This window comes from Scyliorhinus torazame, chromosome 4, assembly GCF_047496885.1.
Source record: "Scyliorhinus torazame isolate Kashiwa2021f chromosome 4, sScyTor2.1, whole genome shotgun sequence".
Taxonomy (NCBI): Eukaryota; Metazoa; Chordata; class Chondrichthyes; order Carcharhiniformes; family Scyliorhinidae; genus Scyliorhinus; species Scyliorhinus torazame.
In genome coordinates this window covers 23855182-23881557 of record NC_092710.1, presented here as the reverse complement: position 1 = coordinate 23881557, position 26376 = coordinate 23855182, and the positions used below count along the sequence as shown (strand labels likewise).

The window sequence follows — 26376 nt, the reverse complement described above, 5'->3', positions numbered from 1 at the left end:
TCTATCTCTCTCCTCACTCTCCTCTGTCTTGATTCTCTCCTCACTCTCTCTCACCTCACTCTCTCTTTCTCTCCTCTCTCTCTAACTTGCTCTCTCTTCACTCGCCCTCGATCTCTCTCCTCCTCTCTCCTCACTCTCTCCCCACCCACTCTCTCTAACTCTCTCCTCACTCTCTCTATCTCTCCCCCTGACTCTCCTGTCTTGATTCTCTCCTCTCTCTCTCACCTCACTCTCTCTCCTCTCCCTCTCTAACTCTCTAATGTCTCTCTCTAACTCTCTCACTCTTCACTCTCTCTCGATCTCTCTCACTATCTCTCTCCTCACTCTCTCTCTATTTTTCACCTCACTCTCTCTATCTCTCTCCTCACTCTCTCTATCTTTCTCCTCACTCTCTAACTCTGTCCTCACTCACTCTGTCCTCACCCACTCTCTCCTCTCACTCTCTCCTCTCACTCTGTCTCTCCTCACTCTGTCTCTCCTCACTCTGTCTCTCCTCACTCTGTCTCTCCTCACTCTGTCTCTCCTCACTCTGTCTCTCCTCACTCTGTCTCTCCTCACTCTGTCTCTCCTCACTCTGTCTCTCCTCACTCTGTCTCTCCTCACTCTGTCTCTCCTCACTCTGTCTCTCCTCACTCTGTCTCTCCTCACTCTGTCTCTCCTCACTCTGTCTCTCCTCACTCTGTCTCTCCTCACTCTGTCTCTCCTCACTCTGTCTCTCCTCACTCTGTCTCTCCTCACTCTGTCTCTCCTCACTCTGTCTCTCCTCACTCTCTCTCTCCTCACTCTCTCTCTCCTCACTCTCTCTCTCCTCACTCTCTCTCTCCTCACTCTCTCTCTCCTCACTCTCTCTCTCCTCACTCTCTCTCTATCTCTCTCCAACTCTGTCTCTAACCCTCTCCTCACTCTCTCTAACTCTCTCTCCTCACACTCTAACTCTCCCCTCACTCTCTAACTCTCCCCTCACTCTCTAACTCTCTCCTCACTCTCTAAATCTCTCCCCACCTACTCTCTCCTCACTCTCTCTATCTCTCTCCTGTCTTGATTCTCTCCTCACCCTCTTTCTCTCCTCTCTCTCTAACTTGCTCTCTCTTCACTCGCCCTCGATCTCTCTATCTCTCTCCTCCTCTCTCCTCACTCTCTCTCTAACTCTCTCCCCACGCACTCTCTCTAACTCTCTCCCCACGCACTCTCTCTAACTCTCTCTATCTCTCTCCTCACTCTCTCTGACTCACCTGTCTTGATTCTCCTCTCTCTCTCTCCCTCCTCTCTCCTGTCTCTCTCACTCTTCACTCTCTTCACTCGCTCTCGATCTCTCTCCTCACTCTCTCTCTATTTCTCACCTCACTCTCTCTATCTCTCTCCTCACTCTCTCTCTTTCTCCTCACTCTCTAACTCTCTTCACTCTAACACTCTCCACACTAACTCTCGCCACTCTCTCTCACCTCACTCGCTCTCTATCTCTCCTCACTACCACTCTCCTCACTCTCTCTATCTCTCTCCTCACTCTCCTCTGTCTTGATTCTCTCCTCACTCTCTCTCACCTCACTCTCTCTTTCTCTCCTCTCTCTCTAACTTGCTCTCTCTTCACTCGCCCTCAATCTCTCTCCTCCTCTCTCCTCCTCTCTCCCCACCCACTCTCTCTAACTCTCTCCTCACTCTCTCTATCTCTCCCCCTGACTCTCCTGTCTTGATTCTCTCCTCTCTCTCTCACCTCACTCTCTCTCCTCTCCCTCTCTAACTCTCTAATGTCTCTCTCTAACTCTCTCACTCTTCACTCTCTCTCGATCTCTCTCACTATCTCTCTCCTCACTCTCTCTCTATTTTTCACCTCACTCTCTCTATCTCTCTCCTCACTCTCTCTATCTTTCTCCTCGCTCTCTAACTCTGTCCTCACTCACTCTGTCCTCACTCACTCTCTCCTCTCACTCTCTCCTCACTCTGTCTCTCCTCACTCTGTCTCTCCTCACTGTCTCTCCTCACTCTCTCTCTATCTCTCTCCAACTCTGTCTCTAACCCTCTCCTCACTCTCTCTAACTCTCTCTCCTCACACTCTAACTCTCCCCTCACTCTCTAACTCTCCCCTCACTCTCTAACTCTCCCCTCACTCTCTAACTCTCTCCCCACCTACTCTCTCCTCACTCTCTCTATCTCTCTCCTCTGTCTTGATTCTCTCCTCACCCTCTTTCTCTCCTCTCTCTCTAACTTGCTCTCTCTTCACTCGCCCTCGATCTCTCTATCTCTCTCCTCACTCTCTCTCTAACTCTCTCCCCACGCACTCTCTCTAACTCTCTCCACACGCACTCTCTCTATCTCTCTCCTCACTCTCTCTGACTCACCTGTCTTGATTCTCCTCTCTCTCTCTCCCTCCTCTCTCCTGTCTCTCGCACTCTTCACTCTCTTCACTCGCTCTCGATCTCTCTCCTCACTCTCTCTCTATTTCTCACCTCACTCTCTCTCTTTCTCCTCACTCTCTAACTCTGTCCTCACTCACTCTCTCCTCACTCTGTCTCTCCTCACTCTCTCTCTATCTCTCTCCAACTCTGTCTCTAACCCTCTCCTCACTCTCTCTAACTCTCCCCTCACTCTCTAACTCTCTCCTCACTCTCTAACTCTCTCCTCAATCTCTCTCCTCAATTTCTCTCCTCACTCTCTCTACACTCTCTCTGTAATTCTGTCCTCACTCTCTCTCCTCACTCTCTAACTCTCCCTAATTCTCTCCTCACTCTCTCTACCTCTCGCTCCTCACACTCTCTCTAACTCTCCCCTCACTCTCTAACTCTCCCCTCACTCTCTAACTCTCTCCTCACTCTCCCTCTCCCCCGCCCCCGTCCCCCCCCCCCCCCCCCCCGCGCCCGCAGTGCCGATGACGTCCTCTCCAGCGCGGTGACGTCGGTTCGGGCCGGCGCTGAACAAGTGGCCGAAATCCTTTGTTCAGCGCCGGCCCTAACCGACGTCACCGCGCTGGAGAGGACGTCATCGGTACTGCGCACGCAGCCGGATTCCGGCCGCATGTACGGCGCCAGCTCTAACCTGACAACGTCACCGAGACTGCGCGCGCAGCACGGTTCAGAAATCATTAGCCAGCCGTTGGCGGCCGCTGGCCACGTGCTCCAAATGAAAAGGGCGCCAAATGAGAGTCGGCTCAGCGGCTGCTGCCTGTGGGTCAACATTTCACCCTGTCCGGCACCGGCTGTGGAGGCCCCTTCCCACCCTCATCCCAATCTGTTAGCAACCACTGGATGTGGAATTCCCTCCCTGTGAGTGGATCCTCACTCACTCTCCTCACTCTGTCTCTCTCCTCCTCACTCTCCTCAAAGTTTCTAACTCCTCACTCTAACTCTCCCTCTGCCCTCTCCCTAACTCTGTCCTCATTCTCACTCTATCTTTTCAAACTCTCTCTAACTCTCCTCACTCTCCAAGTCTCCTCACTCATTCCTAACTCTCTCCTCCCTCTAACTCTCTCTCCTCACTCTCTCTCTAACTCTCTCCTCACTCTCTCTAACTCTCTCCTCGCTCTCTCTCCTCACTCTCTCTCTCTCTAACTCTCTCCTCACTCCCTCTGACTCTCTCCTCACTCTCTGACTCTCTCCTCACTCTCTCTCTAACCCTCTCCTCACTCTCTCTAACCCTCTCCTCACTCCCTCTAACTCTCTCCTCACTCTCTCTCTAACTCTCTCCTCACTCTCTCTAACCCTCTCCTCACTCCCTCTAACTCTCTCCTCACTCTCTAACTCTCCTCACTGTCTCTAACCCTCTCACTCTCTCTCTCTAACTCTCTCCTCACTCTCTCTAACTCTCTCACTCTCTCTAACTCTCTCTCTCTAACCCTCTCCTCACTCTAACTCTCTCACTCTCTAACTCTCCTCACTCTCTAACTCTCTCCTCACTCTCTAACTCTCTCCTCACTCTCTCTAACCCTCTCCTCACTCTCCTCTCTCGCTAACCCTCTCCTCACTCTCTCTAACTCTCTCCCCACTGTCTCTAACTCTCTCCTCACTCTCTCTCTCTCTAACTCTCTCCTCACTCTCTCTCTAACCCTCTCTTCACTCTCTCTAACCCTCTCCTCTCTCTAACTCTCTCCTCACTCTCTCTAACCCTCTCCTCTCTCTCTCTAACCCTCTCCTCACTCTCTGTCTCTAACTCTCTCCTCACTCTCTAACCCTCTTCTAACTCCCTCCTCACTCTCCCTAACCCTTTCCTCTCTAACTCTCTCCTCACTCTCTCTAACCCTCTCCTCACTCTCTCTCTAACCCTCCTCACTCTCTCTATAACCCTCTCCTCACTCTCTCTCTCTCTCTCTAACCCTCTCCTCAGTCTCTCTAACCCTCTCCTCACTCTGTCTCTAACTCTCTCCTCACTCTCTCTCTAACCCTCTCACTCTCTCTAACTCTCCTCACTCTCTCAAACTCTCCTCACTCTCTCAAACTCTCCTCACTCTCTCTCGAACTTTCTCCTCACTCTCTAACCCTCTCCTCACTCTCTCTCTCTAACTCCTCTCTCTAACCCTCTCCGCACTCTCTCTCTAACTCTCTCCTCACTCTCTCTAACCCTCTCCTCACTCTCTCTCTCTCTAACCCTCCTCACTCTCTCTCTCTCTAACTCTCTCCTCACTCTCTCTCGAGAACTCTCTCCTCACTCTCTAACCCTCTCCTCACTCTGTCTCTCTAACTCTCTCCTCTCTCTCTAACCCTCTCCTCACTCTCTCCTCACTCTCTCTAACCCTCTTCTCACTCTCTCTCTCTCTAACCCTCCTCACTCTCTCTCTAACTCTCTCCTCACTCTCTCTCTCTCTAACCCTCTCCCCACTCTCTCTCTAACCCTCTCCTCACTCTCTCTCTAACTCTCTCCTCACTCTCTCTCTCTAACCCTCTCACTCTCTCTAACTCTCTCCTCACTATCTCTAACCCTCTCCTCACTCTCTCTAACTCTCCTCACTCTCGAACTCTCCTCACTCTCTCTCTAACTCTCCTCACTCTCTAACCCTCTCCTCACTCTCTCTAACTCTCTCTCTCTAACCCTCTCCTCACTCTCTCTCTCTAACTCTCTCCTCACTCTCTCTAACCCTCTCCTCACTCTCTCTAACCCTCTCCTCACTCTCTCTAACCCTCTCACTCTAACTCTCTTCACTCTCTAACTCTCCTCACTCTCTCTCTAACTCTCTCCTCACTCTCTAACCCTCTCCTCACTCTCTCTAACTCTCTTCTCTCTCTCTAACCCTCTCCTCACTCTCTCTCTCTAGACCTCTCCTCTCTCTCTAACCCTCTCCTCACACTCTAACCCTCTCACTCTCTCTAACCCTCTTCTCACTCTCTCTAACCCTCTCCTCTCTCTCTCTAACTCTCTCCTCACTCTCTCTCTCTCTAACTCTCACACTCTCTCTAACCCTCTCCTCACTCTCTCTCACTCTCCTCACTCTCTAACTCTCCTCACTCTCTCTCGAACTCTCTCCTCACTCTCTAACCCTCTCCTCACTCTCTCTAACTCTCTCCTCTCTCTCTAACCCTCTCCTCACTCTCTCTCTAACTCTCTCCTCACTCTCTCTAACCCTCTCCTCACTCTCTCTCTAACCCTCCTCACTCACTCTCTCTAACTCCTCACTCTCTCTCTAACCCTCTCCTCACTCTCTCTAACCCTCTCCTCACTCTTTCTCTAACTCTCCTCTCTCTCTCTCTCTCTAACCCTCTCATTCTCTCTAACTCTCCTCACTCTCTCTAACCCTCTCCTCACTCTCTCTAACTCTCCTCACTCTCGAACTCTCCTCACTCTCTCTAACTCTCTCCTCTCTCTCTAACCCTCTCCTCACTCTCTATCTCTCTCTAACCCTCTCCTCACTCTCTCTAACCCTCTCCTCACTCTCTCTAACCCTCTCACTCTCTCTAACTCTCCTCACTCTCTAATTCTCTCCTCACTCTCTCTAACCCTCTCCTCACTCTCTCTAACCCACTCCTCGCTCTCTCTAACTCTCTCCTCACTCTCTAACTCTCTCCTCACTCTCTCTAACCCTCTCCTCACTCTCTCTAACTCTCTCCTCACTCTCTCTCTCTAACCCTCTCCTCACTCTCTCTCCTCACTCTCTCTCCTCTCTCTCTCTAACCCTCTCCTCGCTCTCTCTAACTCTCTCCTCACTGTCTCTAACCCTTTCCTCACTCTCTCTCTCTAACTCTCTCCTCACTCTCTCTCTAACCCTCTCCTCACTCTCTCTAACCCTCTCCTCACTCTCTCCTCACTCTCTCTAACCCTCTCCTCACTCTCTCTCTAACCCTCTCCCCACTCTCTCTCTAACTCTCCTCACTCTCTAACCCTCTCTTCACTCTCTCTCTCCTCACTCTCTCTAACCCTCTCCTCACTCGCTCTCTCTAACTCTCTCATCACTCTCTCTAACCCTCTACTTACTCTCTCTCTCTAACTCTCTCCTCACTCTCTCTAACCCTCTCTCTCTCCCTAACCCTCCTCACTCTCTCTCTCTAACTCTCCTCACTCTCTCTAACCCTCTCCTCACTCTCTCTAACCCTCTCCTCACTCTCTCTCTAACCCTCTACTCACTCTCTCTCTAACCCTCTCCTCACTCTCTCTAACCCTCTCCTCACTCTCTCTAACCCTCCTCACTCTCGCTCTCTCTCTCTAACCCTCTCCTCACTCTCTCTAACCCTCTCCTCACTCTCTCTAACCCTCTCCTCACTCTCTCTAACTCTCCTCACTCTCTCTCGAACTCTCTCCTCACTCTCTAACCCTCTCCTCACTCTCTCTCTCTAACTCTCTCCTCTCTAACCCTCTCCTCACTCTCTCTAACTCTCTCCTCACTCTCTCTAACCCTCTCCTCACTCTCTCTAACCCTCCTCACTCTCTCTCTCTCTAACTCTCTCCTCACTCTCTAACCCTCTCCTCACTCTCTCTCTCTAACCCTCTCCTCACTCTCTCTCTAACTCTCTCCTTACTCTCTCTCGCTCTCTAACCCTCTCTCTCTAACTCCTCACTCTCTCTAACGCTCTCCTCACTCTCTCTAACTCTCCTCACTCTCGAACTCTCCTCACTCTCTCTCTAACTCTCTCCTCACTTTCTAACCCTCTCCTCACTCTCTCTAACTCTCTCCCCTCTCTCTAACCCTCTCCTCGCTCTCTCTCTCTAACTCTCTCCTCACTCTCTCTCTAACCCTCTCCTCACTCTCTCTCTCTAACCCTCTCCTAACTCTCTAACCCTCTCACTCTCTCTAACTCTCCTCACTCTCTAACTCTCCTCACTCTCTCTCTAACTCTCTCCTCACTCTCTAACCCTCTTCTCGCTCTCTCTAACTCTCTCCTCTCTCTCTAACCCTCTCCTCACTCTCTCTCTCTCTCTAACCCTCTCCTCACTCTCTCTCTAACCCTCTCCTCTCTCTCTAACCCTCTCCTCACTCTCTCTCTAACCCTCTCATTCTCTCTAACCCTCTCCTCACTCTCTCTAACCCTCTCCTCTCTCTCTCTAACTCTCCTCACTCTCTCTCTACCTCTCTCCTCACTCTCTAACCCTCTCCTCACTCTCTCTAACTCTCTCCTCACTCTTTCCTCACCCTTTCTCTCTCCTCACTCTCTCGGCTCACGCTCTCTCTCTCTCCTATTCACCCGTTCTCACCCTCCTCACTCCTGCCCTCTTTTTTTTAAACGGTCGCAGCATTTTTACAAGTTCGGGGGTGGGGGGGCGGCGGTTATTCATTTACTTTATTCATTTTATTTTTATTTTGTTTCACAAGTTTGGGGCGGTTTTAATCATTTTTTTAAAACAAGTTCGGGGGGGGGGGTTTATTTGCTAAAATTTTACAGGAAAATAATGCAGAACTTTGGACAGATGGAGACTCCATACTTTCCGACACCGGAAGGCTTCACCTTCATCCAACTTCATTGGAGGAGCGTGTACGAGGGCCAAAGCGACCCAAAACCATTTCCTCCATTTTTGTCAGCAGGAAACAAGGTAAGAGAAAATGGTGGGTCGCACAGGTCAGCCGGCGTGGGTCGCGAAGGTCGGCCGGCGTGGGTCGCGAAGGTTGGCCGGTTGGTAAAAAATGGGTCCCCGGAAAAAAAGTTTGAAAAACACTGCTCTTACTCACTCTGTGCAAACTGCAAATAAACCAACCCCACACATTGGGCTTCATTTTGCTTTTATTTCTATGGCAGACTTTTATGTGCCCTCAACTCGTGGTTTCCTGTTTCATCCATTTGTAGTTTTCCCGGTGGCCACATCCAATCAGAGGTAGGTGAACATTGAGTGAAGGTAAGGGGTGCAGCTCTGCTTTGAGATTCAGTTCCTGCATGTGTATGCGGCAGCTCCCTGGTAACAATCTGTCTCGCCTTCACGGTGCTGCAGTGGATGGTGGGTCACGCTTACTGGTGGTGGCTCAGGGTAGTATGGGCACCGCTTTACCTATTAAACGGTGCACATAGAATTGAATAACAGAGCAGGTCGACAGACCGGATGGCCTTCCCCTGCTCCTAAATCGTATGTTCGTAAACGCCGAAGAGCGTAGTGAAATATCCACTCAATCTGCTGAGATCTGGGCGTACAAAAAGACCCGATGGGGCGAGCTTTCATTATCAAGAGCCAAACTGCATCTTGGTGCTTGTCTGAGAGTTCTGGTGATGAGGCATTCTGCCAAATGACTAGGCTGCTGAGGGAAACATCGAACAGGATTTACCGTATTTTTTTCCCCCTCAGGGGCTGGAGAATATTAGGAGTGGAGCAGTTCCTGATGGACTTGTGGTCAAAGGTATTTTTTCTGCATTGACCTTTCCACGGGGTTAATACACGGTCCAATTGCTTGGAGTTTCTGAGGTAAATACGGCCATGCCTTTCCTTCAGAGTCCAGGGATGGATAGAACCTGAGCACTTAGTGACACGGTGATTACGTACAGCTTAATGCAGCTGCACATGTGGGTGGTGAACAGGGTGAGGGCGATATTGGCCACCTGTCTTGACCGTTGTCCATTTATGATCTGATAAAGTGGAAGATGGCTCGACTGGTCGCCAGGGAACAGACCTGCAACACCAAGAGCACCTCACACTTGATGACCAGATTCATACCCACAGTGGAGAGCGCGTCGCTCACACCTGCCCAGTTTTTCCTTTACCATGACTGTCGGGATGGCAGCATAACAGTAATGTCACTGGGCTAGTAATCCAGACGCCCAGGATAATGCTGTGGGGAAACGGGTTCAAATCTCAGCGTGACAGCTCGGGGAATTTCAACTTTTATTTGGAAATTACGTTTGCTGGATTTTTAAACTTTTGTTGTGGACGATGACAACAGACATAAACCTTTTTTTACATAATACAAAATACACCTCCCTCAGCCACCCCTCCTCCCAACTCTCCCTGCACCCTAACTACCCCAACAACAACGAGAAAGCCTCCCCTCTTAATAACTAGAACAAAGAACAAAGAAATGTACAGCCCGGGAACAGGCCCTTCGGCCCTCCAAACCCGTGCCGACCATGCTGCCCAACTAAACTACAATCTTCTACACTTCCTGGGTCCGTATCCCTCTATTCCCATCCTATTCATGTATTTGTCAAGATGCCCCTTAAATGTCACTATCATCCCTGCTTCCACCACCTCCTCCGGTAACGAGTTCCAGGCACCCACTACCCTCTGCGTAAAAAACTTGCCTCGTACATCTACTCTAAACCTTGCCCCTCTCACCTTAAACCTCCTTCGTTCCAGTGAGAACAAACCGAGTTTATTCAACCGCTCCTCATAGCTAATGCCCTCCATACCAGGCAACATTCTGGTAAATCTCTTCTGCACCCTCTCTAAAGCCTCCACATCCTTCTGGTAGTGTGGCGACCGGAATTGAACACTATGCGACCAGAATTGTACACTAAATTGAACTAGTGGTGACCAATTCTTTGAGTAGATTATAAACGGTTGCTATCAATGATAGAGCCCCTTCATCGACCCCCTAACAGTGTATTTCACCTTCTCAAAGTGCAGTAATTCCATCAAATCATCTGTCCCCTCCAAAACCTTCGGGGGTGCCACCAGCCTCCAGCCCAATAGGATGTGCGCCTGTGCTATGAATGAAGCACTAGCCACAACGTGCGCCCCTGCCCCATCCCCAGTTCCAGCACATCCAAATATCGGCACCAGTGGGCAGGGTTCCACTTTCACACTCAGCATTGCTGGTGTTAAAACATGATCTCCATGCGTCCCATGTTGCAATCCCAGTCGTTGATTCGCTCATTCCAGGGCTCAGTCCTTCCTCTGCCAGTTATGAAACCGAACAATCACCGTACATGACGCTTCATTCGACCTCGGCTTCTGTCTCAGGCCCGGTGCAACCTATCTAATTCCGGTGGAGCTAACACCTTGGGCGGGATTCTCCTCAAACGGCGCAACGTCCGCCGACCGGCACCAAAAACGGCGGGAATCAGTCCGGCAACGCGCCGCCCCAAACATCGTGAATTCTCCGGTCCGCAATGGACTAGCAGCGGCGTGATGCTATTCGTGCTGGCTCACATGGCTCAAAAGACGCGCTGCTCCACCCGCCCGACCAGAAGACCCGACCGGATGGCCGCCCGCTGCGCAGCCCCGAGGTTCCAGTACCGCGACATCAAGGCGCTCCTGGACGCAGTGGAGCAGAAGAGGGAGGCCCTGTATCCCGGGCACGGCCGCAGGGTCGCCCCACGCCACAGCCGGCGTCTGTGGAGGGAGGTGGCAGAGGCCGTCAGCGCTGTGGCTCTGACACCACGGACAGTCACCCGGTGCCACAAGAAGGTGAACGACCTCGTCAGGGCAGCCAGGGTGAGCCCCCCCTCTCCTTGCCCGATATCCATATCCCCCTCCCCATATTCCCCCCTCCCCCATATCCCCCCTCCCCCATATCCCCCCTCCCCCATATTCCCCCCTCCCCCATATTCCCCCCTCCCCCATATTCCCCCCTCCCCCATATTCCCCCCTCCCCCATATCCCCCCTCCCCCATATCCCCCTCCCCCATATCCCACCTCCCCATATCCCCCCTCCTCATATCCCCCCTCCTCCATATCCCCCCTCCCCATACCCCCCATATCCCCCCTCCCCCATATCCCCCCTCCCTCATATACCCATCTCCCATATCCCCCGTCGCCCCTATTCCCCCTTCCCCATATCCCCCCCCATATCCCCCCTCCATATTCCCCCTCCCCATATCCCCCTCCCCCATATCCCCCATCTCCTCATCCCCCACATCCCCCCTCCTCCGTATTCCCCCTCCTCCGTATTCCCCCTCCTCCGTATTCCCCCTCCTCCGTATCCCCCCTCCTCCATATCCCCCTCCTCCATATCCCCCTCCTCTACATCCCCCCTCCCCCACATCCCCCTCCCCCATATCCCCCCTCCCCATATCCCCCATATCCTCCCCCGTATCCCCCCTCCCCATATTCCCCCTCCCCGTATTCCCCCCTCCCCATATTCCCCCTCCCCGTATTCCCCCCTCCCCCGTATCCCCCCTCCCCCATATCCCCCCCTCCTCCATATCCCCCATATCTTCCTCCTCTATATCCCCCTCCTCCATATCCCCATAACCCCCCTCCCCCACAACCCCCTCCCTCATATCCCCCCTCCCAGGCCCAGCTGTTGAGAGGCAACTCACCGAACATGAGGAAAGGGCCCTGGAACTGGCTGGCGGACCTGAGGACCGGGAGGTTGCCGATGCAGAGGTCGGGGGCCCACCGACAGCCTGTCCCCATATCCCCCCTCCCCCATATACCACCTCCCCATATCATCTGATCACCGCCTGTGTGTCTAACCATGCATGCTTCATTGTGTATCGCAGGAGCAAACGTCGAGGCACCCATCCCCGCAGATGCAGACCGCCTGGAGGATGCCCCTCGGAGACCACGGGAGACAGAGAGACCCGGACCCTCTGGCACGCGACGCCCGCAGGATGCCCCTCGGAGACCACTGGAGACGGGGAGACCCGGACCCTCTGGCACGCGACGCCCGCAGATGCCCCTCGGAGACCACGGGAGACGGAGAGACCCGGACCCTCTGGCACGCGACGCCCGCAGGATGCCCCTCGGAGACCACTGGAGACGGGGAGACCCGGACCCTCTGGCACGCGACGCCCGCAGGATGCCCCTCGGAGACCACGGGAGACGGAGAGACCTGGACCCTCTGGCACGCGACACCCGCAGATGCCCCACGGAGACCATGGGAGACGGAGAGACCTGGAGCAACAGGGAGACGACGCCCCCGTCTCATGCGGGTGCGGCGACGCAGGCGTGTGCCACCCAGCGACGAGGGGGGCAGCCACAGGCCCCCGTCGCAGCCGAGCCACGAAACCACAACCCAGGACACCACAACCCAGGACACCCCTACCCAGGACACCCCTACCCAGGACACCCCAACCCAGGACGCTCCTACCCAGGAAACTGAAATACCGGACAGTGACACAGAGTGGATGGATGGACACGAACCGCCACCCCAAAGTGCCATGGACTCCGAGTCGGATGATGTGCACGACACAATGCCACTGCTATCTCCAACACCCTCCGCCATCGCAGAGACACTCACCTCGGTTGGGCACTTTAGTGATGAGGCGTCTGGTACACTCACTGATGCGCACAACACAGCCGTCCCGGTACAGCAGGTGGAGGGAGGAGCAGCAGAAGGGCCGGGCGGTCGGAGGGCAGCCCGGCGCAAGTGAACATCTGCCGCCCAGATGGATCCCGGGTTCCTGGAGTTACCGCACCCACCCATAGACCCGATGCAACCACCGAACCTGGGACGAGCGAAGAGGGTGACGGCCTGCTTGCGACAGCTGCAGTCGCAGGTGGAGGTGTCCACCCGCGTCCAGGAGCTGGGAGTGGTGCCGGTCATGCGTGCCACCCAGGCCGACACCGCACGGGTGGCGTCCGCGGTGGAAGCAATGGGGGCGACGTTGTCAGACATGGGGAGCGGTTTGCGAGGCCTGGGGCTTTCCGTGCAGGCGGCATCTGAGGCCCAGGACATGGCTGCCCTCTCACATGAAGCCATGAGCCAGCGGCAGATGGCAGAGGCGCTCAACGCCGTGGCCCAGTCGCTGCAGGCCGTGGCCCAGTCGCTGCAGGCCGTGGCCCAGTCGCTGCAGTCTCTGCAGGCCGTGGCCCAGTCTCTGCAGGCCGTGGCCCAGTCTCAGCAGGCCATCGCTGAGGGCATCGGCGCCATTGCCCATGCGCTAGCCGGCGTTGCACAGTCACAGACAGGGATGGGCACCTCCCTGAGCTCCACAGCTGCAAACCTGCAGACCCTTGTCGATACCAGCACCGGCCTCCAGGACTGGAAGCGCCAGGTGTCGGAGGGGCGTCGGATGGCCAGTCCGTTCGCATCCCCCACCCATGTAGAGGCCGGGGGGCCATCGGGCACCCCGAGGGAGGAGGAGGTGCTGGGGCCCGTCCCGGGTCCCCCTGTAGGGGAAGTCCCGGAACACCTCAACACCTCGGGCTCCCCCCCTTCCGTCCCAGGTGCATCGTGTGGGCACTGGGCAGGACAGGCTGGCAGCTCGCCATCCCAGTCGCCCGGGCCGCAGCCTGGCCCATCTAGGCCAGGAAGCCCCAGGAAACGGCCGCCAAAGGGATCCCGAGTCAGAGGGCAGGAATCACAGGAGTCCACCTCCAGTTCTGCTGTACCGTCTGGGGAACCACCGAGGCGTAGTCAAAGGGCCCGTAAGGCCAAACAATTAGACACTGAGTAAGTTGGCACGGGTGCAGGGCACAGATGTTTTAGGGGCTAGGGCACGTGCATGCACTGCTTTTGTTATTAAAGTCAATGTTACACCTACAGAAGCTGCCTTTGCTCTGTCCAAACGTGCGGGGGTGTCATGTACGTTGAGCGCAAGTGTGTGTATGAGGGGTGGTCTTACCTCGGCCCCAGGTGAGTCTGCCCCCTTCCCCCTAGGCCGCCTCACCATCCCCCCCGGGCAGAGGACGGGACCGTGCGCTGCAGTGTCACAGCCACATGCAGGGATGGTCCGGGTGGATGGTGGTACTGTGGCCATGGGTCAGACATTGTCCAACGATGTGGAGCCAGGAGCTCATCGCAGAGCGGGTTGTCATCATCCTCCATGGCCTGCAATAGACACGCGTCCACCGGCAACTGTGTGCGCCCGGCCGTTGTGCCGCAGGTGGATCTGCAATGGGGGGGGGGGGTGGTTGGGGAGGGGGGTGAGGGTGCGGGGTGGGTGAGGGTGTTGCCATGGTGTGCGGTATGTGGCCATACTAGCCGATTCCCACGCCCCTCTAGTCAGTGAAGCGGGCGTCTATAAACCTGTCCCGTGCCCGCTGGTCCCATCGGTAACGGTGGACAGCCACCCGCCCATGTCTAGCCCGTCTACCCTGACCATTGCCCCCATCCCCCTCATCTGGGGAGGACTGCGCCTCTTCCTGCTGCTCCTCCACTCCGCCCTCCTCTGCCTGCGGCACATCGCCCCTCTGCCTGCGGCACATCGCCCCTCTGCTGGGCTATGTTGTGCAGGACGCAGCACACTACAATGATGCGGCCGACCCTATCCGACGGATACTGGAGGGCCCCCTGAGAGGTCCAGGCACCTGAAACGCATCTTGAGCACGCCAAAGCACCTCTCTATCACACCCCTTGTCGCTGCATGGGCATCATTGTAGCGGTTCTCCGCGTCATTCCGGACAGCAATGGGTAGCCCCTGTCGCCCAGCAACCAGCCCCTCAGCCGGGGATGGCATCCCTCGTACATGCCGGGGATGTATGACCGCGACAACACGTATGAGCCGTGTACACTGCCCGGGTTCCGGGCGCAGACGTGCAGGATAATCATGCGGTGATCGCAGACCACCTGTATGTTCATGGAATAGGTCCCCTTCCTATTGGTGAACACGGCCCTGTTATCTGCAGGTGGCCGCACGACGACGTGCATCCCATCGATCGCGCCCTGGACCATGGGGAACCCGGCCACGGCAGAGAAGCCCACGGCCCGGCACCTTGGCTGGCCCGGTCCACAGGGAAGCGGATGTAGCGGTCCGCAATGGCATATAGGGCGTCTGTCACTGCCCGGGTGCACCGGTGCACCGATGTCTGCGAGATGCCGGACAGGTCCCCTCCTGGCGTCTGGAATGACCCCGTGGCATAAAAGTTCAGGGCCACCGTAACCTTGACGGACACGGGGAGAGCGTGTCCCCCGCCAGTGCCACGCGGTGCCAGCAGGTGGCAGATGTGTGCCACGGTTTCTCGGCTCATCCGGAGTCTCCTCCTGCATTCCCAGTCCGTGAGGTCCTGGTACGACAGCCAGGGCCGGTACACACGGGGACTCCTCGGGTGCCTCCGTTGCCGTGGCGCCGCGATGTCCTCCTCCCCCTCCTTGTCCTGTCGGGCAGGTGTCCCTCCAGCCTGGGCGGCTGCCGCCTGCGCCGCCTCTCTGGCACGCTCCTCCTCCTCATCAAGGACAACATGGACAATAGCGGCTGCCGCCACGGCGGCCAACATCGCTGGCTGATCGGAAAACATGACGGCCTGCGGGGGGGGGGAAACGACGACATGTCATCATTGCCCGGACCCCCTCCTCCCCCCAGCCAGGTGGCATGGACTGCATGGGCGTGACTGTTGGAGGATGGCACCTGGCCAGGCGGACAAACCAGCTTGCTCTCGTACCCTCCCTCCCCGGCACGCACCACCCCCGTCCCCCTCCCCGGCACGCACCTCCCCTCCCTGGCACGCACCTCCCCGTCCCCCTCCCCGGCACGCACCTCCCCGTCCCCCCTCCCCGGCACGCACCCCCCCGTCCCCCCCCCGTCCCCTTCCCTGGCACGCACCCGTCCCCCTTCCCGGCACGCACCCCCCCCCCGTCCCCCTCCCCGGCATGCACCTCCCTGTCCCCCTCCCCGGCACGTACCTCCCCGTCCCCCCTCCCCGGCACGCACTTCCCCGTCCCCCTCCCCGGCAGTCATCCTGCCATCCCCCTCCCCGGCAGTCATCCTCCCCGTCCCCCTCCCCGGCACGCACCTCCCCGTCCCCCTCCCCGGCAGTCATCCTCCCATCCCCCTCCCTGGCACGCCCCTCCCCGGCAGTCATCCTCCCGTCCCCCTCCCCGGCACGCATCTCTCCGTCCCCCTCCCCGGCACGCACCTCCCCGTCCCCCTCCCCGGCAGTTATCCTCCCGTCCCCTTTCCCGGCACGCACCTCCCCATCCCCCTCCCCGGCAGTCATCCCGCCCCCGGCACGCACCTCCCCGTCCCCCTCCCCGGCAGTCATCCTCCCATCCCCCTCCTTGGCACGCACCTCCCCGTCCCCCTCCACGGCAGTCATCCTCCCGTCCCCCTCCCCGGCACGAACCTCCCCGTCCCACTCCACGGCAGTCATCCTCCCGTCCTCCTCCCCGGCACACACCTCCCCGTCCCCCTCCACGGCAGTCATCCTCCCGTCCCCCTCCCCGGCACGCACCTCCCCGTCCCCCTCCACGGCAGTCATCCTCCCGTCCCTGGCACTCCCCCGAAGCCCACCCCACCGCACACACACCCACACACACCTCTCCACCACACACACAGACTGCAGCCACGCCATCACCTCTCCTGCGGCCAACCCACCAGGCTGTCACCCACCTCCACGCTGGACAGCGTCAACCATCAGCACTGGTTGACGCCAATTAAAAGGTGGTTTGATTTACGCCAACGTGACCCGTTGTCAAGTCGGCGGGACTTCGGCCATCCGGACGGGAGAATATCGGCAGCCCCGGAGTCCATTGCCTCGCTCCCGTCCCTGCCATTCTCCGAGGCGGGCGGCGCGATTGAGGCCCCGCCGGCTTTTCTCCCTTTGGAGAATTCGGCGGGGGCGGGTTCATGCCGGCCCCCGGCGATTCTCCGACCCGGTGGTGGGTGGGAGAATCGCGCGCCTTATCTCTGCCCACCAGCCGAGAGAACATCAAAAAGTATTCGATCTGTTTCGCGCCTTCCGATCCCTTTGGCAGGCCCATGATTCTGTGGTTTAAGTGCCTCAACTTGTTTTCCATATCGTCTACCTTGGTTTTCAGGCCCTTGTTTTTATCCGCCAGAATCTGCATTTCAGCCTCCAACGAAACTAATCAGTCCTCGTGGTGTGACAGGGCCTCCTCTAAGCCATTTAACATCTCACCCTGCTCCCTCACACCCTTGGCAGTTGTGCCAAGCTGTTTCTGGAACGGGCCCAACGCTTCTTCGACGGAGCCTTTCCTTACATGTGCATTCAACATGTAAACATGAATGTATCAACCTTCATAATGTTCCCGAGGTTCTGGATGTGTATTTCTAAATGTGAGGCCGTGTAAAGTATTGTTATAATTCCCAAATATCTCCTCTGTTGAAGACCAAATGATGAATTGGACGTTTCAGTGAAGTGTTGGTGAAGGGGGTGGTGTGGGAGGGGGGGTTAATTCAGCTCACTGAGTTTTCTTAAGTCTTGAAGCATCCCTGCCCCATCCCCCCGGAACCCCTGTTTGCCCGGCTGCTGACTACATAACCTTTGACCTGTTCCAGGCACATCAAGATGTCCAGCTAGCAGGATTTCCCACCATCGCCGGGATGCCCCAGGTCCAGGGGGTAATAGATGACACGTATGTCATCTTGCGCACACCAGGTTGTCCAGGAGTGCCCTTCATCAACAGGAAGGGGTTCCAATCCCTGAATGTTCAACTTGTGCGACCAGCACCTGAAGATCATGCGTGTGTGTGCAAGCTTCCCCAAGAGTGTGCACGACAACTACATCCTGGGGCAGTCGGAAATTCCCGGCTTCTTTAAGGGACACCCCTGGATGACCGGTTGTCTGGGGGGATAAAGGGGTACCCGCTTAGATACTGGCGAATGACACCAGTCCAGAGACTGATGTGGAGATCAAATATAATGAGGCCCATGTGACAACGCAGGCTCATTAGGCGGTCAGCGGACTGCTGAACATGCGATTCTGATGCTTTGACTGCTCGTGGTGCACTGCAGTACACTCCCCCGAGAGCCACATGCTTTGTGATGGGCTGCTGTGCCCTCCATTACCTGGCACAACAGCAGGGTGACGTGCTGGAGGTGGAGAAGGAAAATGCGGCCACCTCCAAGGAGGAACCGTACCAGGAAGGCTGGAGGATAAGCCCGGGGAGAAAGCGCGGGACCAACCAAATGAACCACAGAACTCCCACAGTGCAGGAGGAGGCTATTGAGCCCATTGAGTCTGCCCTCTGAAAGAGCACCCCACTGAGGCCTACTCCCCCACCCCATCCTGCAACCGCACCTAACTTGCACATCTTTGGACTGGTTCCATAGCGCCACTTTTTCCCACCATCGCAGTTACCAGTTCTTAATTTGTAGTGTATTTAACTTTTCCTCCCCACTCATTTATATTCTCTTCCAATTCAAATTCTATTATCTTAATTTTTGTTTCTTCCAAAAAATATTTTCTTGGTTGGACTCTGACTTTAAGAAAACATTTATTTTGCAAACACCAAATCTGTTTTTTAAAAAGGAGATTTCAGTGTTAATCCAGCGTGATCTTGGTTACCGTCACTGTATTTTACTTTTTGTGCAGTTACTTCCAAAAAGCAGGTCTCTCTCGCTCTCCGAGTTCAAGGATCCAATGCTGCCGCCCAAGACGTGCGATGGTTCACAGCTGGAGAAACTCCTCAGCTTTAGTGGTATTTTTTAGCCAACTCGTTGTGCAAATCAACTGACACAACAATCGACGTTCTGGCTGAAAAACGTCTCGTTTCCCGCAACCGATGGTCGGGCGCTCCTGGGTCGTGGTTGCAAAGAATATATTTAAGAATGGCCCTGAGCTCCCGATGACCAGTTTTACCGCACATTCGTGGAAGGTGCAGTGGTCTCCTGAAAGTTGATCCTCACCTCGAATTTCGAGTCTTGGCTTTTTTTAACTATTATTTTCAGAACAAATCCTTGTCGCTGACTTTGTCCTTTAGCTGTTCTGTTTTTAGGGTTTTTGCATTTAATTGACAGCGGAGATAAAGGTTAACCAGGTTTCCACACGGTAGGTTCATTAACCAGTTTACAGACATTATTTACAGAGATGCTGCTTGCTCACAGTCTAAAATGGAAGAGAGGGAAAATCTCCCAAGTGCCTCTAATGATGTCACTGTCATCATGTGACTCACGGCACAGAAGGGCATTGGTTACAATACATAACAATAGCTCTTTTAGATGCTGCTATCTGTCTGTGGGTCCTCCCCTCTCCCACTCCATTAACCTTCCTTTATTTGCTGACTGTACCAGTCGTGAGCAAAGATACCTAGCTCCCGTTGAATGTATACATTTCCCCGGTCTCGCAACATTCAAATAATATTCTCTTTATTTCTGTGCCAACCAAGTGGATAGTTTCACACGTCACCTGATTGTATTTCATCTGTGGCTGTTCCTGACCAACCACCCAACCTGTTCTTAATCTCTTGGCAGCCTCATTGACCAATTCCTCTGAATAGATTCCATTCTGTATCACATTGGATCATCAGGGAATTCAAACAGGTCACACTCAGTCACCCATTCCAAGTCCTTCATATGTAGACACCTATCTATGCATGGAGCTGAGTAATAGACTTCTGGATTAAACATTGTTTGTCGCTGTAGAGGCTGATTCAGCCAATCCCTTCCACAGCTGGCACAAACAAATAGTCTTTGCCCCCAGATAACTGATGTTTGCTGTTCTTTCAGGTGGTCTTTCTTTCCTGCCATCTGGTCACTTCTCCTTGGCTTTACCAACACTCTTCCTGATTGTTTGTCCGCAGGTACTCTGCTCAGCAGCGAGGACTTCCCATGCATTGACTCCGATGCTGGTCAACATCAGTTCTCACCCACAGAGATCCTGGTATGGCACACAAGGTGTGGCGATTGTCCCTTTGCAGAGGTATTTTAGAATTAGCTGCAAACATGCTGCTCCAGAAGACTTGCTAATAAATTGCTCTTTGTTCACAAATGAAGTTTCTGAAAGTGGGTCTTCCGGTGCGGGGGTTGTGTTGAGCAGTGGCTCTCCCCTAAGAGACTCCAACCAAGGTACTTTTGAAGGTACCTGACCCGAAAATCGGTCACTGAGCAAACAAACCGCCCCACCTTCATCCGGAAACATAAAGCAGCTGAAGAAATGCCCTCAAACCAGCAAAGGGGCTGAAAAGACAATAAAACCAGAGCAAGGAGGGGAAGGCTGAGGCTACATACAGGAGGAGCGAGGCAGAGCAAGACATGGCGGATCAAGCGGAGTCACCAACGCCACCGGCAGACATCCTTCTGGCAGGGCAATGGATGGAGCTCGTGACATGAGAACTCCTAAAACTTAGGGACTCCATTAAGGGGAAAGTCATGGCAATGGTGAAGTCAGCAGTAGCAGACACCTTGGCTCCCTTCAAAGAGGTGCTGGAGAGGACAGAACAGCGACTGGAGAATCAGGAGGCAACGGTGCAGGAACGCGAGAAGGGAGCCACAGACCAGAGTGAGCGGATCGCCTCACTCGAAGCAGAGGTGGCGAGGTTGGTGATATCTCATGGAATGCACAAAGGGAAGGTGGAAGACCAGGAAGACAGGTCTCACTGCCAGAACCTTGGAATTGTTTGGGTGATGGAGGGTTGGAACCCAATGAATGTCGTGGCGCAGATGTTGGGAAAGCTGGTCGGGGAGAAAGTATCCCCAAGCCCCCGGAGGTGGACAGGGCCCACTAGTCACTCCATCAGAGGACCAAGGCAGGAGGTCCACATTGGACGATTATCACCAAGCTCCACCAATTCCAGGACAAGGAACAGATCTTCAGCTGGGCAAGAAACACATGATCCTGCAAGTGGGAAGAGCATACTCTCCCTATTGATCAAGACATGGGCTGACCTGGCTAAGCACCAGGCCGAGTTCAATGGAGGCAAAGCAGCTCTATTTACAAGCACGGAACGGTTCAGGATGCTGTACCCAGCAAGACCTACAAAAATAGGGAACACTATTTCACCACGCCAGGAGAAGCAGAAGGGTTTATCTGCAAGAACAGGCTGGGAATACAGGAACAGTAATAGACACATATGGACCATTGACGATGGCAATGTACCTTCAATTACCAACAACGGTGCGTGGAGGGGGAGAAGGCAAAGGGGTACAAGACGAATGGGGGGGGGTTAGAGAACAGACTGGGTGGGGGAGTAACACACACTTTCACTCTTGCTCATATATGAACAAACAAACTCTCCTTGCCATCAGCAGCCAGTCTCTTGTAAACCTACCAGCAGCCAAAACCTACCCCACACCAGCAGCCAGTTTCTTTCCTCACCTGTTACTCGGTCCCTTCTGCCGCCAGAACCCTGCTCCTTTCCCCCTCTGGTGCCCAGTACCCGTCCCCCCACTGCACCCCTCCCACCTGCCAGCCACTCACTCTTCGCCCTCTTCCCAGCAGATCCACCGCTGCTGGCACATCATACTTGGAGGCCTCAACCTAATGAATGCTGCTCCTCCAATCAGAGACTTGTTCTCATAGAATCCCTACAGTGCAGAAGGAGGCCAGTCAGCCCATCGAGTCTACATCCAGCTTCCGAAAAAACACCCAAACTAGGTCCACTCCCCCACCCGATCCCCTTAACCCTGTAAATTGACCATGGCCAATTCACCTCACCTGCACATCTTTGGACTGTGGGAGGAAACCCACGCAGACACGGGGAGAATGTGCAAACTCCACACCGTCACCCAAAGCCGGCATAAAACCTAGGTCCCTGGTGCTGTGAGGTTTTCTCACTAGTGATCCTCGCAATAGCAAAGGTGCAGAGACTGAATGTGCAGATTATTGAAGAATCTTCATATTCGCTGGCTGGCATCTATTAAACAAGGGGTCGGCGGGTCAAATAGAAAAGCCTGAGGGGCTAGGCATATAGTCTGAAGCCTAAACTATCAATAATTTGGATGTGGGGACCAAATGTAACATTTTTAACTTTGCTGATGACATAGATTGGTTAGAGGTGTGAGTTGTGAGGAGGATGTTGAGGTTTCCAGTGGATTTGGACAGGCTAAGTGAGGATGAAAAAAATGGCAGATGGAATTTAACGTGGAAAGATGTGAAGTTATCCAGTTTGGTCGGAAAACAAATCCAGAGCATTTGTTAAATAGTGAGAGGGTGGGTACTGTGGATTCCCGTACCAGCCTCCCCGAACAGGCGCCGGAATGTGGCGACTAGGGGCTTTTCACAGTAACTTCATTTGAAGCCTACTTGTGACAATAAGCGATTATCAAGGGAATCTGGGTGTCCTTGTTCAGGAGTGGCTAAAGCAACAAACAAGTGAAACAGCAAATGAAAAATGCAAATTATATTGAATAGGAATTTTGCTGGAATACCCTCCTCTCAATCCCTCCAACCTCCACTCTAACAACTCTTTCTCCTCCCCTTCTCCTCTCCCAGCCATGCCCTGCCTACACTTCCCCATCCCAACCTCTTCCTGCTCCTACACTTCCCCACCTCTGTCCCTGCTCCACCTCCATTCCCCCTGCTCCTCCTTCCCCTCTTCCTCTCTCCTCCTCTGGCACCTTTTTATCCTCACTTGCCATCTTCCCTCCCTCCCCGATCCTCCTCTCTCTTCCTCTTCTCTCCCTCCCGATCCTCCTCTCTCCGTCCCCACCCTCTTCCCTTCTCCCTTGACTTCCCCTCCCGCTACTCTCCCTCTTCCTCCTTTTTTTCTCTCTCTCTCTCTCTCTCTCTCTCTCCTCCCTCCCTAACAGCACAGTAGGTGTACCTACACCTCAAAGACTGCAGCGGTTCAAGAAGGCAACTCACCACCACCTTCTGAAGGTCAACTAGGGATGGGCAATAAATGCTGACCTAACCAGCGACGCCAAATCCCGTGAATGAACTTTTATAAACCCTCTCCAATCTATCTTCCTATCTGGAACGGTTATTGTAAACCTCTTCTGTAATCTCTTCAGTGCTTTCACATTCTTCCGACTGTGTAGCTCACAGAACTGTGAACAATATTCCAGATGAGGTCGAACTCATGTCTTGTGTGAGTATCTCCTCGCTATTGTGGTCAATGCTCCTGCTAGTAAAGCCCAGAACACAATATGCATTAGAATCCCAACCCCTGGGCAACACCACCACAAACCTTCCTCCAGCCAGAAAAATATCATTTGAGCATTAATCCCTGCTCCCTATTATTGAGCCAATTTTGTCTGCCTGTTGCTACTGTCCCTTTTATTCCAAGGGTTATTTTGTGACACTGTACCAGAGGCCTTCTGATAGTGAATGCAACATTACCTTCATCAAACCCTTTCTGTTACCCTCATCATTACCCTCAGCATCACCTTCATCAAACCCTTTCTGTTACCCTCAGCATCACCTTCATCAAACCCTTTCTGTTACCTCCTCAAAAAATTCTGCACGTTCGTAAAACACAGTTTCCCCTTGAGGAAATAAATGCATATTCCTCTGTGTGATGACAGGGCAGCACGGTAGCGCAATGGTTTGCACTATGGCTTCACAGGGTCCCAGGTTAGATTCCCACTTGGGTCACTGTCTGTGTGGAGTCTGCACATTCCTCCGGGTGCTCCGGTTTCCTCCCACAGTCCAAAGATGTGCAGGTTAGGTGGATTGGCCAGGCTAAATTGCCCTTTGGTTAGATGGGGTTGCTGGGTTACAGGGATAGGGTGGGGATGTGGGCTTAAGTTGGGTGCTCTTTCCAAGAACTGGTGCAGACTCGAATGGCCCCTTCTGCACTGTAAATTCTACGATTCTATGACTATTTCTATCCTGAATAATTTTTTTGGGAAGCTTACCCACAAATGAAATTAAACAGCACTTCCTCAGCACTGACCCTCTGACAGTGCAGCATTCCCTTAGTACTGACCTCTGACAGTGCAGCACTCATTCAGTACTGACCCTCTAACAGTGCAGCACTCCCTCAATACTGACCCTCTGACAGTGAAGCACTCCCTCAGTACTGACCCTCTGACAGTGCAGCACTCCCTCAGTACTGACCCTCTGACAGTACAGAACTCACTCAGTACTGACCCTCTGACAGTGCAGCACTCCCTCAGTACTGACCCTCTGACAGTGCAGCACTCCCTCAGTACTGACCCTCTGACAGTACAGAACCCACTCAGTACTGACCCTCTGACAGTGCAGCACTGCCTCAGTACTGACCCTCTGACAGTGAAGCACTCCCTTAGTACTGACCGTCTGACAATGCAGCACCCTCTCAGTACTGACCTTCTGACAGTGCAGCACTCTCTCAGTACTGACCCTCTGACAGTGCAGCACTCTCTCAGTACTGACCCTCTGACAGTGCAGCACTCTCTCAGTACTGACCCTCTGACAGTGCAGCACTCCATCAGTACAGACCCACTGACAGTGAAGCACTCCCTCAGTACTGACCGTCTGACAATGCAGCACCCCCTCAGTACTGACCCTCTGACAGTGCAGCACTCCCTCAGTCCTGACCCTCTGACAGTGCAGCACTCCCTCAGTACTGACCCTCTGACAGTGCACCACTTCCTCTGCACTGACCCTCTGACAGTACAGCATCCCTCAATACTGACCCTCTGGCAGTGCAGTACTCCCTCAGTACTGACCCTCTGACTGTACAGCACTCTCAGTACTGACCCTCTGACAGTGCAGCACTGCCTCAGTACTGACCCTCTGACAGTGCAGCACTCCCTCAGTACTGACCGTCTGACAATGCAGCACCCCCTCAGTACTGACCCTCTGACAGTGCAGCACTCCCTCAGTACTGACACTCTGACAGTGCAGAACTCCCGCAGCACTGACCCTCTGACAGTGCGGCACTCCCTCATTACTGACCCTCTGACAGTGCAGTACTTCCTCTGCACTGACCCTCTGACAGTGCAGCACGCCCTCAGTACTGACCCTCTGGCAGTGCAGTATTCCCTCAGTACTGACCCTCTGACTGTACAGCACTCTCAGTACTGACCCTCTTACAGTGCAGCACTCCCTCAGTACTGACCCTGACAGTGCAGCACTCCCTCAGTACTGACCCTCTGACAGTGAAGCACTCCCTCAGTACTGACCATCTGACAATGCAGCACTCCCTCAGTACTGACCCTCTGACAGTGCAGCACTCCCTCAGTACAGACTCTCTGACAGTGCAGCACTCCCTCATTACTGACCCTCTGACAGTGCAGCACTCCCTCAGTACTGACCCTCTGACAGTGCAGCACTCCCTCAGTAGTGACCCTCTGACAGTGCGGCACTCCCTCATTACTGACCCTCTGACAGTGCAGTACTTCCTCTGCACTGACCCTCTGACAGTGCAGCACGCCCTCAGTACTGACCCTCTGGCAGTGCAGTACTCCCTCAGTACTGACCCTCTGACTGTGCAGCACTCTCAGTACTGACCCGCTGACAGTGCAGCACTGCCTCAGTACTGACCCTCTGACAGTGAAGCACTCCCTTAGTACTGACCGTCGTGACAATGCAGCACCCTCTCAATACTGACCCTCTGACAGTGCAGCACTCTCTCAGTACTGACCCTCTGACAGTGCAGCACTCTCTCAGTACTGACCCTCTGACAGTGCAGCACTCTCTCAGTACTGACCCTCTAACAGTGCAGCACTCCCTCAGTACTGACCCTCTGACAGTGCGGCACTCCCTCAGTACTGACCCTCTGACAGTGCAGCACTCCCTCAGTACTGACCGTCTGACAATGCAGCACCCCTTCAGTACTGACCCTCTGACAGTGCAGCACTCCCTCAGTACTGACCGTCTGACAATGCAGCACCCCCTCAGTACTGACCCTCTGACAGTGCAGCACTCCCTCAGTCCTGACCCTCTGACAGTGCAGCACTCCCTCAGTACTGACCCTCTGACAGTGCACCACTTCCTCTGCACTGACCCTCTGACAGTACAGCATCCCTCAGTACTGACCCTCTGGCAGTGCAGTACTCCCTCAGTACTGACCCTCTGACTGTACAGCACTCTCAGTACTGACCCTCTGACAGTGCAGCACTGCCTCAGTACAGACCCTCTGACAGTGCAGCACTCCCGCAGTACTGACCCTCTGACAGGGCGGTACTCCCTCATTACTGACACTCTGACAGTGCAGTACTTCCTCTGCACTGACTCTCTGACAGTGCAGCACGCCCTCAGTACTGACCCTCTGGCAGTGCAGTACTCCGTCAGTACTGACCCTCTGACTGTACAGCACTCTCAGTACTGACCCTCTGACAGTGCAGCACTGCCTCAGTACTGACCCTCTGACAGTGAAGCACTCCCTCAGTACTGACCGTCTGACAATGCAGCAACCCCTCAGTACTGACCCTCTGACAGTGCAGCACTCTCTCAGGACTGACCCTCTGACAGTGCAGCACTCTCTCAGGACTGACCCTCTGACAGTGCAGCACTCCCTCAGTAGCGACCCTCTGACAGTGCGGCACTCCCTCATTACTGACCCTCTGACAGTGCAGTACTTCCTCTGCACTGACCCTCTGACAGTGC

The 26376-nt window shown here is 54.4% G+C and overlaps 1 long non-coding RNA gene across 2 annotated transcripts in view; it reads right to left on the bottom strand.

The window, feature by feature from the left end:
- Positions 1–8161: 8161 nt before the first annotated feature.
- LOC140411568 (uncharacterized) overlaps positions 8162–26376 on the bottom strand; it is a 66802-nt gene continuing 48587 nt past the window's right edge. For both annotated transcript variants that reach the window (XR_011940866.1, XR_011940865.1), the window contains exon 3: positions 8162–8394. This is a non-coding gene — a long non-coding RNA (uncharacterized lncRNA). The remainder of the gene's footprint in view (positions 8395–26376) is intronic.